The sequence below is a fragment of the Belonocnema kinseyi genome, chromosome 1, assembly GCF_010883055.1.
Source record: "Belonocnema kinseyi isolate 2016_QV_RU_SX_M_011 chromosome 1, B_treatae_v1, whole genome shotgun sequence".
Classification (NCBI taxonomy): domain Eukaryota; kingdom Metazoa; phylum Arthropoda; class Insecta; order Hymenoptera; family Cynipidae; genus Belonocnema; species Belonocnema kinseyi.
In genome coordinates this window covers 5,865,770-5,878,162 of record NC_046657.1, presented here as the reverse complement: position 1 = coordinate 5,878,162, position 12,393 = coordinate 5,865,770, and positions in this window count along the sequence as shown.

The following is a 12,393-nucleotide window of genomic DNA, read 5'->3' as shown; positions in this document are numbered from 1 at the left end:
CGAATTCTGTTACTTCCGGGAATTGCATGAATTCCGTAAATTTCTTGAATTCCATGAATTGCAAGGCATAGGCTCACCTTGTTCAATACAGCGAGACCCTTCAATAGCGCTTCAATCGCCTTTCCGAGAATTGACGCCGAGTCGCGGATAAGAGTAAAAGGAGAATGTGGTGATAACACAGAAGCGAAAAAGAAAAGCGTTTTCAGCTAAAGCGACAGTGGATCAGGTTATTTCTCTACCACCGAGAGCCCCAAAACCGGCGCAATATAATAGTTTCACCGCATTTCCAATTCCTACGAAAATTCGGTGATTCGCCAATTTACAACAGCTTTTAGTAGCGCTTTACGCAGAATTGCTTCTTTAAAATTTTATTTACTGATAATCGCATAAACGATTAGATTATTAGTGGATTTTCATATGCGGATTAACACAGTCAATCATTAAAAGAAGAAAACAGGTTTCGACCAAATGTATTAGCATGTGTACGGTAGCCGAACTACCCAATGTTCCAACGCAGGAAAAGAGTTTTTAATAAACCTTTGAATTTGAGTGTCAAGTTGCCTTCAATAATGATTTGGGATCAGTTGACTGAAAGAAAAATTTTTAGCCGCATATGGAAGTAATACTATATTTGTTTAATCAGAATTTTCAAACTGTAAATAATAAAACGAAACTATAATTATATTATTATACTTCTATATTTACCAATAGAATTAAGGATGATTACGAAGGTGAAGACCAGGATACAAACGATACTCATTTTCTACAAGTAGAGGAAAAAGTGATTAATGTATCAAGATAGTCAAGTGCGTGAAATTTGTCAAAAATTTTAAACTCAGACAGTGCCAAAACGACATTGGCTTTCCCATAAACTTTTGACAAAACTTTTGATTAGGTTTGTACATTCTTTGTCGCGATTCAAGCAAACCTATAATATACGTATACAATATCGCACACTTGTTAAGCAATGAGTGTGATAACACTATACTATGTCATGATAAACTGTCTCTTGATAAGCAAACGAAATTATGTAAAATCAAACTGTGAAAAATATACGACGACTTGAAATATAAAAATAAATGTCTGAAAAAGATAGCGTTGAATAAGCGTGTAAAGAGTTTAGAATAGGGCTGAAGCAAAAAAGATTGAGATTTCCTACAATATGTATGGGCTTATGTAATTAAGGAAGCTATAAAAATCTTAATGCCGTATCGATATTTTGAAAAACTGACGTTCTTAAAGTTTGGAACATTCAATTGAAATATATGATTTACTGATTTGTAAATTAGAAACAGTGCTGCTATGTCTCCTAATTCATTTTCAAAATAATAATAGAAATCCCTTATAATTATCTGTAATTGTAGCTACAAATATTTTTTGACAAAATTTAATTGGAAAAAAATAGTTGACGAGGTACATTCATACCTGAAAACTCTACTAAAATCTGATGGCATCGTTACAAGCAAAGGTAGAAATGACAAAGTCCAAAAACTTGAAGATAATATTTAATTTAAATATTCCGAGCTGCATAATGAATGAGCTGATATTTTCTCTGGGTAGTCGAAAAGTGAAAAAACATTTTTTGTCTACGCTTCAAGTCAAACAAACGAAAATCTTAATAATCTGATGCCACACAAGACCCCTAAAAATGGTTCCTATAGTCTGAGTAAATCATCTAATAACTGAGTAGCTAGTGATGTGTATAAGAAAAACGAAGGAGAACATAATTTGAAAAAATCAGAAACTCAAAAGCAATTGAAGCTAAAGTACCACTTACTAAAAGTCGTAGAAACTTTTTCATTAGAATAGAATAAGGATAAAGGGAAAAAACGAAAATAAGTAAGAAAATTCTTACAAACCTAATTGCGGTATAATAATTACTACGCAGATACCAACTTCCATCGATCCATGTTTACTTCCTCGCCCCTAAATTTGCTCGCATTTTAATAACCCTAGAAGATTTCAAAGTGATTTATTTTGATTAAGACACTTAGGATTGAAATTAGACATTCGTTTTAGGTTTAACAAGAGCGGTCATATTCTCCAGATTGATTGAGAAGCATCTCAAGTCAGTGGATTGAAAAATATTTTTCGATAACTGTATTATCATAGTGAACGAGTTTCTTCTATTTCTACTGTTGAGGCATTGAAATAATGTGCAGAGTTTTTAAAAATTTCTTAAAAACCATGTATTCCTTTGGCTCACAATTCACCATTTGATACTCGCTACAAACATTAGCTCAAGAATTTCTAGAATTGAACGAATCTGCACAATTTCATGAAGCCCTTCATGACGTGTAAATTTTAGAGAAATTAACTACTGCTTTCATTACATAACAAATACTTGTGTAAAGGTCTGTAAAACTGTTTAACAGTTTTCGGTGACTGAAAGAACATTACAAAGTTTGGAGGTTCTAAAATTCGTTATATTTGACCGTATGCTGAGAAAAATTGCTGCCGAAGGAATCGATTATAAATTCTTTAAACAAGTCTTTATGGAAAATGGTGAGAGGCGAGTTGCATATTTATTATCAGAGGACACAATTCTAAAGAAACAACGCGTTGCCAAAGCAAATACGATAATAAATAGTATAATTAATTTTTTGAAACTGTAAGCTAATATATTAGATATTCAATTTTGGTATTCAAGTTTATTAGTTAATTTTGTTACTGCCTTGACAGCGACAATTTTTGACACTGGAAGCCAATGATTCACGTTTAATCACAAGTTTAGACGAATCGTAGATACTAGAAATGGTCACTTATAAACAATATTCAAATTCTTAGACAACAATAAACAGACACCCGACTGTGGTTCAAGCCTCGGTGGAGGATGAGGGGCTGCACACGCGAAACGCTTAGAGAAGGGTTTGCTTGAACTCTGAACATATACCCGATTTTCCATCACTAACTTTGATCTTTTTAAAAGAACTAACAATTGGCAAATATTGAATAAAATTAACCCATCTTATGTACAGGACATAATGAAGAGGGACGATACAGGTAGGTTCCAGGTTGAAATTCTAAGAGATGCTGAGAGGATACCAGATGCTGGATTATTAAGAATAAGAGTCTATATTCATGAGCTGAATAGCCTTGACTTCTACGCATTATCTAAACTATTTCCAAACTTATCCTTATCAACTGCATGGTATTGCTTTAATGAGCTAGATCATTTGCAATATTAACTTGATTTGCGGAATCGTTCTCAATTTTGCCTCAATTTTGTGGATTGTTTCAAATATTACTTTGATTTGATAAAACATATCCAATCAAAGCTTCGATGACTGGATCATATCTTTTCTTGTCTTTTTGGCTAGATGATTTTCAATCTTGCCCTCATTGGCCGAATCATGCGCAGTATTTACTTTATTGTTTAGATCATTCCTAATTTTTCTTTCATTGGCTAAATGGTTATGAATATTTTTTTCATTGGCTAAATTATTTCCCAACTAGAATTCACCGGCTGTACTCATGTCTAATTTTGACATTATTGGATAGCTCATTTCCAGTCTTGTCTTCATTGTCTGGACCATTCTCAATCCTGACTAAATTTCCTGGATCATTCTCAATCTTACCTTCATTGGCTGGATTATTCTAAATATTTATTTCATTCTCTAAAACATTTCCAATTGAGCCTTTATTGGCTGAACTATGTCAAATCTTCACTTTATTGTCGGGATCATTCCCAATCTGGCGCTCACTGAGTGGATTATGTCCAGTCTTGACTATATTGACTAGATTATTTCCAATTTTGAGTTAATTATCTGGATCATTCTCAATCTTACCTTCATTGGCTGGATTGTTTTAAATATTACTTTCATTCTTTAAATCATTTTCAATCTAACCTTTACCGGCTTGATCTTGCCTAAGCTTGACTTTTTTAACTAAAATATTACCAATCTCGCCTTCATTAGCTGCACTATGCCCATGGCCCAATCTTGTCTTTATTGTCTGGATCATTCCCAATCTGGTATTCACTGGATGGATTATGTTCAATATTGACTTTATTGCCCAGATTATTTAAAATCTTGCCTTCATTGGCTGGATCATGCCCAATTTTGACTTTATAGGAATCATTAGATCAATTGAGTTAGGTCAATTTAAAACAGCGCAGAAGAAAATGTACTTATTTTTCGGCAGAAATAACGATAATAGAATAAAAAACAGTGGTTTTCTATGTATGAAGTGAACTAGGTCTTATATCAATTACAAACAATAGGTATGGTTTAACGAAAGTTTTTTAATATATAATATATTATAATAAGAATATTATAATATTATAATAGACATTACTTATGATTTCTCAATTGTTTATTGTGATATCAAACATTTAATTAAGAAGGGAATTAATAATATTAGTGCTTGGCGTTTCTGTAGTTTGATAATCGTGCAGCGCGTAGTTGCTTGTCTAAGTATTTGGTTCTTGATGGACTGGGCTGACCTTAGCACAATTTCTGCCCACAAGAAGTGAGTTTTTTTTATAAAGCTTTTATTTGAAAACCGTTGATGTCCTGAAACAGTGTGTGTTGCAGTTCATTCGAAATATTGAGCTCTTCGCGTTCGAACATTTTAACAAGCAAGTGATTTATATGATGCGCATTATTGCATTTTATACTGACATTATTTTATCAACGTTACTGCCCTGAAGCAGTGTGTGTTTTAGCTAATTCTAAATAATCAAGAATTTCTCGTATTTTGTACCTCGACTTCAACTTTTAACATTAACCAGGAAAGCTGTGGAAAAAATGTTAAGTTCAGAACAATTAATCTTGAAATTTTTATGTTTAATAAAAGCCAATAAAACGTTAAAAACCTGTGCGAGATCTGCAGATATAACTAAAAATGCCCAAGCGTATCTGCGCCTTCACTCAAGCAGTGAGTCTGGCCATCTGCGGTGTTTGCTGACTGAGGCTCGTCGCTGACACTCTCCTAAGTTTATTTCATATCTTGGGCACCCTAGAATATTCTTAAAGTCTTATTGGCTCAAAGTAAAGATATAACTGCAAAGATTACTTCCTCATAATTCCAGTTTTTCCCCTTATGTATCCCAAGTCATAGCACAAGTCGAAGTTAAGAACCAAAATCTCAGAAATTCGCGGCGACCACCGCTCACGAGGTTGACAGCAGTAATCGCCGACTGAAGCTTGATATTTGAGGCTTGGTTATTTTTAATCGTATCTTAAGAACTCGTGAAGATTTTCCAGGTGTTCTTGGCTCATTTTAAAAATAAAACATTCATTTTAGCTTTTTAACTTTACTTAATTATTTTACTTATTCACCATGAATTATGCTATTTTTTATGTTTGCTGTAATTATTAAACATAGTTTATTATCCTTTAGAGTTCATTTTGGAAGATTCTTTTAAATTTTACGAGAAACATATTCCCTCTGTCTGATTTGAATTTAGTTTTCATTTAAGAATGAAAACCAACCCAGCAGATGGCAAAAAATATATTTGTTTTTCATTTTCTTAATCGAATTAATCGTGAAGATGACTGTTGTATCCACGTGGTTTTAAAGTCACTACGAGATAATTTATCATAACATCCCGTTGAGGACCTACTGGAATTTCTTTGATTTCTTGTCGTGACAGTAGCGTAACTCTTCCGCTTTCCATGTTTATCTTCAAACGTCTCATACCACAGTTATTATTTATATAAATTCCAGCAAGAAAACCTGAAGACTTCAACATTCCAAAGACATCTCCATTGGCTGCTGATAATACATTTAATTCTTGTTTTGGAATAGGCCCATATTTAGTCTTTCCTATTTTCATTTTGATTGATTTATCTTCAGGGAAAGTGTATTTTCGAATTTCGAATATCTGCTTCGGATTTATATTGGGAATAAGCCGAACGAATCTAAGTTGTTCAAATCCACATCTTAATATTTCAGGCGCAGTAACCCTTAGAGGAGGAGCGATGGAGCTGGCAGGAGAACGACGGCTGGCAGAAGGAGATCTGGATCTATCACGAACATGATGTTCGGCCGGAGCAAGATACCTCTCAGGAGAAATTTGTTTGTCGATAGAAAAAGAAGAAGAAGGTTCGTGACGAGAAACTCTAGGAATAGGATCACCATTAGGTAAGCAATCGAACTCTAAACTGAACTCTGCAACAACAAAGAGAGAGGATTTCAATGAAACGTTGGGGAATCAATTTCATTATTTTATTTTCTAGGGATCTAAAATGGTTACTATACATATTAGGTATTATTTGAGTGATTTTAAATATTTTAAGGAAATTAGAAAAGGTTGTCAAAAGATCTCAAAAGATTTACAATTAATGAATGTATTTATTAAATGAACTTCAAGAGAACTTCAAATTTGTAATAGATATTCTACTTTCTCTGAACAATTAATGATCATTAATTTAAAAATATTAATTTTTTATGAGAAAACACAAACATTTTCTCGAACTGTTCAATCTTTTCACGAGGGGTAAATTCTGTCAAGCGTTTGCCGATTTCGAATTTCGACGATTCACCCCGACCGCCAATATTTAATTTCACATAGCTCCTGATACAGTGATATAAGATCATAAAAACGCGGGTGCCCTGCGCCAACTAGCCGATGCGCTAGTAAGTTGCTGGATACCCCAGGTATGTCATCAATTATAAATAGAAAATTGACTTAGAATTGGGCTAAACAACGAAAGTTTGAAGTCTTTAAACAAAATTTTATTTTTTACTGAAATTATGCGCAAAAATCTTCCGTAGGGGGTAACCGAGTACCCACCATCATCATCTGCTTGCAAAATCTCAAGCTGCTCATAACAGAAAATGAGTTCTTTGCAAAAAGTTTCTATTAGAACTCATACTTTGGTTCCTTTAGAACAATTCCTTTAAAACAATTTTTCGCGTGACGTTTATAATGTAAATCTTGGAAAACATAGCTACAAATAAAACTTTAAGAATCTGAACGAATTCTTAACATGAAACTGCGCATTATATAGATTAATTATTATATTTACCAGCAAAATTCAGGATGATTTCCAAGGTCAGGGCACGAATGAAAACGATTCTCATTTTTGCCAAGTAGGGAATACAATTATATTACTGCATTAATAAGGTATCTGGTTAACAGCGTATCGACTAATCAGTATAGTGATTCATTTAATTATTATATCATATAACCGTTATCTCATGCCTGTAGAGATTAAACTTGTCCTTCACAGATATTTATATTTCATCATAGTCAGTTTCATGGAAAAATGTATATTTCTTAACTTTGTTGGAACTAATATTATTGGTATAAATTTTGTATTACAATTGTTCCTTGCGCTGGGAAAGGTGATAAATAAATTAGTCATAGATAAGAGTTTTATACCACAACAATTTGTCTAATATCATACGTTTAATAAGCTTTTATTCACACGTAATAAAAAGCGTTGCACATTTTGTAAACTAGAGAAACATGTTTTATGCATTTTTGTGAGCGTGTTTATTACTTTTCTTGATAATATATCATGAAAATAGGTTAAGAATAAGAATAATTTGGCTTTATCTGAATTCTTTCTATATTTCATTCTGCAAGATTGCGTGATCAATAAAAATTAAAATGGAATATCACAAAATAATAAAGGATTTTTTATAATAAGAAGTCGCGAGGATATTCACACAATGAGATTGTCGAAAAAGAAGAAATTTTCATATTTCCTAAAATGCATTTTTAATAAAGGGTAAATTGTAATGATATTAATTTGCTAAATTAATATGGATTGTAATTATACACTTTATAGCAGAATATTAACAAAAATTTGAATAATTATGTACTGTTATTTAAAATCAAAATTGATAAATCATGTTTTAGCTTTAATTAAATTATCCTTGGTGTAAAATTGACCATTTTAACATGCATTATGTATGTAATAATGTATATGTATGTAAGAAAATATCTATGCATTGCGTTACTTTTTAATTGGACACAATTGGATGTTAGTCACGTAGTCATCGATTGACACGTCTTTTCCTTAAGTCCTTGTATGAATTTGCTCTTTGACTCTTCTTTCATAGCCATCGTCACCAAAATGAGGCCTAAACTCCTACCAAAACTTATGCAAGCTTTGAAACTCGTTTTAATGGTTTTTGAACCATTTCAAAGGTATCCCTTCCAATTGCACCGACATGACTAACATCAATTCTTGCCTCACACTCTTGAGGATTTATAATCCTCATGACCCATGGCAAAAGACCTTCGACTGTTTCTATTAAATTTACTTCTATCGGGGCCAAGACTTCTCTCTTTAATTTTATTGGTTCTAAAATAGCCTTTTTCCGATTCGGACTCGGTGATATTAGGGAAAATTTTTCTAAACTATACAGTCTCCTAGGGTCTTTACGAGTTTTGCCTAAGCTTTCTTTTTCAGCGAAGCCTTGATCTGTATGACGGAATACATCCGAAGCCTGGGATCGATTTTCTCTTCGGTGTGTCATTTGCATTCTGAGAATCGCATCTGGGAGTTTCAAGTGACTCTATCACTTGGCATATTATTTTAGAATAAAACCACCGAATTCGATGTATTAAATGGGTGAAGAATTCCAAAGATCGATGCATAATTAAATGATACTTTTTCTGGGTTAATCAAAGGGAAAAGTGTCGGTTTAATACAAGGCGTTAAATTGTGCTTAAAGTACCTGCAGACATGGTAGTTGGATTATTAGTTATTGTATCCTTTCCTAGCAGTGCTAATGTGCTTACGTAACCGACGTGTAATTTGAAACTTGCGGTGACTACCCCTTGAAGAGTTTTATTCTTCTTCGTATTCGGAAACATTTTAATTTTTAAATACCTAGCATGTCAGCGAAATGATAGGATGCTTTCTGGTAAAATGCAGAAGGCAGTCGTCCTTGGGTCGCTTGGTGTTCTCAGGATACCCGAAGCTTTTTTCGGATCGTCGTATTGAGTCCATCACACCCGCTCCCGATGAAATATGGTGGTTGTGCTGATGATAAAATTTAAACCATATATATGGGTGACTGCTAAAAATTAAAAATGTTGTACAATGAAATTTTTGAAAACGATAAAATTTCCAAATTGCCTAAAATTTGTGTGTAAATGAAGGCTAAATTATCAAAATTATATCAATTTGGTAAATTAATATGGTTTATTGTTTAACTTTTGATAGAAAAATATAAATCAAAAGTTTTGATCATTACTGTAATTTGCAAACATGTCATTTGTTAGCAGCGCTACGATACAACGCAAATTAATGGAATTGGAAATTAAGGTTGAAAAATTATTTATTAGGAAAAGACCATTTAGATTCGATTAAGTGTACGCAAATGTAAAATATTATGATATCAATAAACGGGTGACCTACGTGTATACTTATTAAAAAATGAAGATATAATAATGGATGTAATAATAAAGAATTTCAAGGTCATTCAAGGTGAACTTGTCATTTGTAGCAGCATCATTATTACGGTTTTTCAAAAGTATGGCCCATGAATGTCGTGAATGGGCTGTCTTTTGTCCCTGGAACTACGATAGTTCAATTCTCTTGGGACCAGCTGCATTCGGCTAGCGAGCGCACGACGCACTAGTATCGATAGAAGATTGCTTCTACAGATGTGGGACTAAAGTAATCCAACTCTAGTTCCATTTTTCGTGTATAAAAGTATGTACCATCAACACTTGGTTTTGCAATTCTTTTGTTTCTTCTAATTGACGACTGCCTTCAGAGTACATATTCCCGCCACTGCCTGGTAGTGTGCTACACTTGTTTTTGCTATACTTGCTTCTTCTTTGTCAATCATGTTACTTCATTGATGAGTATACGTCTGACCCGCTACGTCGTATAGTCAATCTATTTCTTTTTTTATAGAATTCTTAGATTTTGTATACTGAAACGATTCTTAATTCAATACTTGCATTCTATGATTGTAAATCTGTTATCATTATGGCACGTGGAAAATGCCAGCTCTTCTTGTACCACATCAGTATCAACTTACAACAGAAGATGCTAACGAATCTTGCCTAGTGACAAAATTTAGATGCATTGCCGAAACTAGGAACATACACATCAAATAAATTTTGAAAATCTTTCAGCAAGTAGTACAGATATAACACGTTCCTAATCTAGACGATTTCGCCGTATGGCTGCAGATATTATTAACAATTACCATTTTTTGATTGTCTTGAAAGGAGTTTACGACAAGAAAGCCTAACGATGGGTTCAGTTATATGTGGGCCACTTATTTGATTTCCCAGTCCTGATTCTTGAATCCTTAAAAAACGCCCAGTTGGGGTTTAACAAGTTAAACTTGCACCTTCGTACCTGAAATACAAATTGCAAAGATATAATGACAAAAAATTCCACACTGAGATGCTACTCTCTGGCTTGTCTATAAACCAAACGGTGACAATGATATAGACAAACCCTATGACTGAGGGGAAAAAATTGCAACTATGGAATGATATTGTTGTACATGCCCAAAGGTTCAACAAAGGATTCCTTATCCATCACAAAATCTGATTCAGATGATGAATGATGCGGGAAATTAACTACAAACAAAAGGTATACAGTCACCAGAAATTCTTTAAGTCTAGTATTGTATTCTAACTTCGTTGGCTAGATATTGACCAATCCTGCTCTTGTCTTGTCTTCGTTGGCTGGATATTGAATAAGTCCTGTACATACCTTGCCTTCATTGGCTAGATATTGACAACATCCTGCTCATGTATTGCACGTAATGGATATTGACTAAGTCCTGAAAATGTCTTGCCTTCATTGGATACATCTAAAAAACATCCTTCTGATGTCGTGCCTTCATTTTCAGGATATTGGCTAAGTCCTGCTCATGTATTGCCTCCAATGGCTCGTTGGTGACTAAGACCTGTACATGTTTTGACTTCACTGGCTAGATATTGACAACATCGCGCTCTATCATTTTTAAAAAACTGAAAAATATCATCACGATCATTTGTAAACCTTGTTTAAATCTACGAAAATCGCCGCTTTAAACTTACGGATCTCTTAAAAACAAAAATATCATACTTTTGTAAATGATTCAGCTTCTTAAACGTTTCTTCAATAAAGATATTTAATTAGAACAGCTCCGAAATATATATATTTTATATCTAGTAGTAATTTACATTGATATTTCTTAACCTATTACAATTTTTTTTCTTTTTTATGAAAATTTTCCAAAATTTTCAAAGCATATAACTTTTTGAAAATATTATAAAAGTCTATAACTTTTCTATTTTTTATCGAAATTGAAAACTTTATTTAGTAATTAGCAAGTCTTCTAACCAATTATTTGGAACTTTGACAAAAAATTCTAAAATTGAAAGAAAAAAACCTTAAGAAGTGTTTCAAAGGCTGACTCGATTGTACAAATCCTTCATAGGTTAGCGTATCTACAACATTCAAGTATATATATACATAGAGGCAGACGACACCGACAAAATTTTATAATTTCCGGATTCTGTGAGTGCCGAAACGTAAAGATATAGAATTACTTGCTGTCAGTCGAAATATAATTAAATGACTACCATAGAAAATTTATAACTAAATAAGTGATAAGTTTTCTGATTCTTTTAAATATTAATTAGCTTTTGCTAGAAATGTTGTTTTAACAAGTTTAAGTCACTTGGTAAAACAAAAGGTACAAGAACTCGGGACACATTCATTTCAGATTTAGAAAATGTTTATGTTGTAGACATTTACAATTTTTTCGAATTCTAGAAGTTATTTAATTAAAGAGAAATTAATGTTCTTTATTCTTCAATTATTTTTTACATAGATTCAATCTAACGCAATTTAAATATCGGATTATCCGACGGACGGGCCAATCGAATCGAAAAAAGCTGTTTAAAGAAAGTATCTAAGTCCTGATTTTCAAAATTTGAGTTACGTGACTCAGGTTTGATCTCTTTTCTTGATATTGAGATTGAAAGAGAGATCATTTTTTAATGATGCTCAATGTGTTGACTTAATTTATAATACAACTTTCAAACTTCAAATAATTAGTTAAATTATTCATTAACAATTATGCGTCTAGCATTATTGATTAAGTTTTCATTTCATAATAAAAATCCAAATAACAATGACAAACAATTTATTTGTTTTCCATTTTTTTAATCGAATTATTCGTTAAGAGGATTTTTGTATACGCCAGGATTTACATTCAGTACTTTATAATGTACGAAAATATCTCTGCGGGGACCTACTGGAGTTTCAATGATTTCAGTTTTTGTCAGTTGCGTAAGTCTCCCGGTTTCCATATTTATTTTCAAACGTCTCATGCCGTGCTTAATATTTCTATAGAATCCAGCAAGAACACCTACAGACTCCATTATTGCAAATGCATCGCCATCAGATGTTGATAATACAATTAGTTCTTGGGTTGGAAGAGGCCCATACGTACTCTTTCCTGTTTTCATTT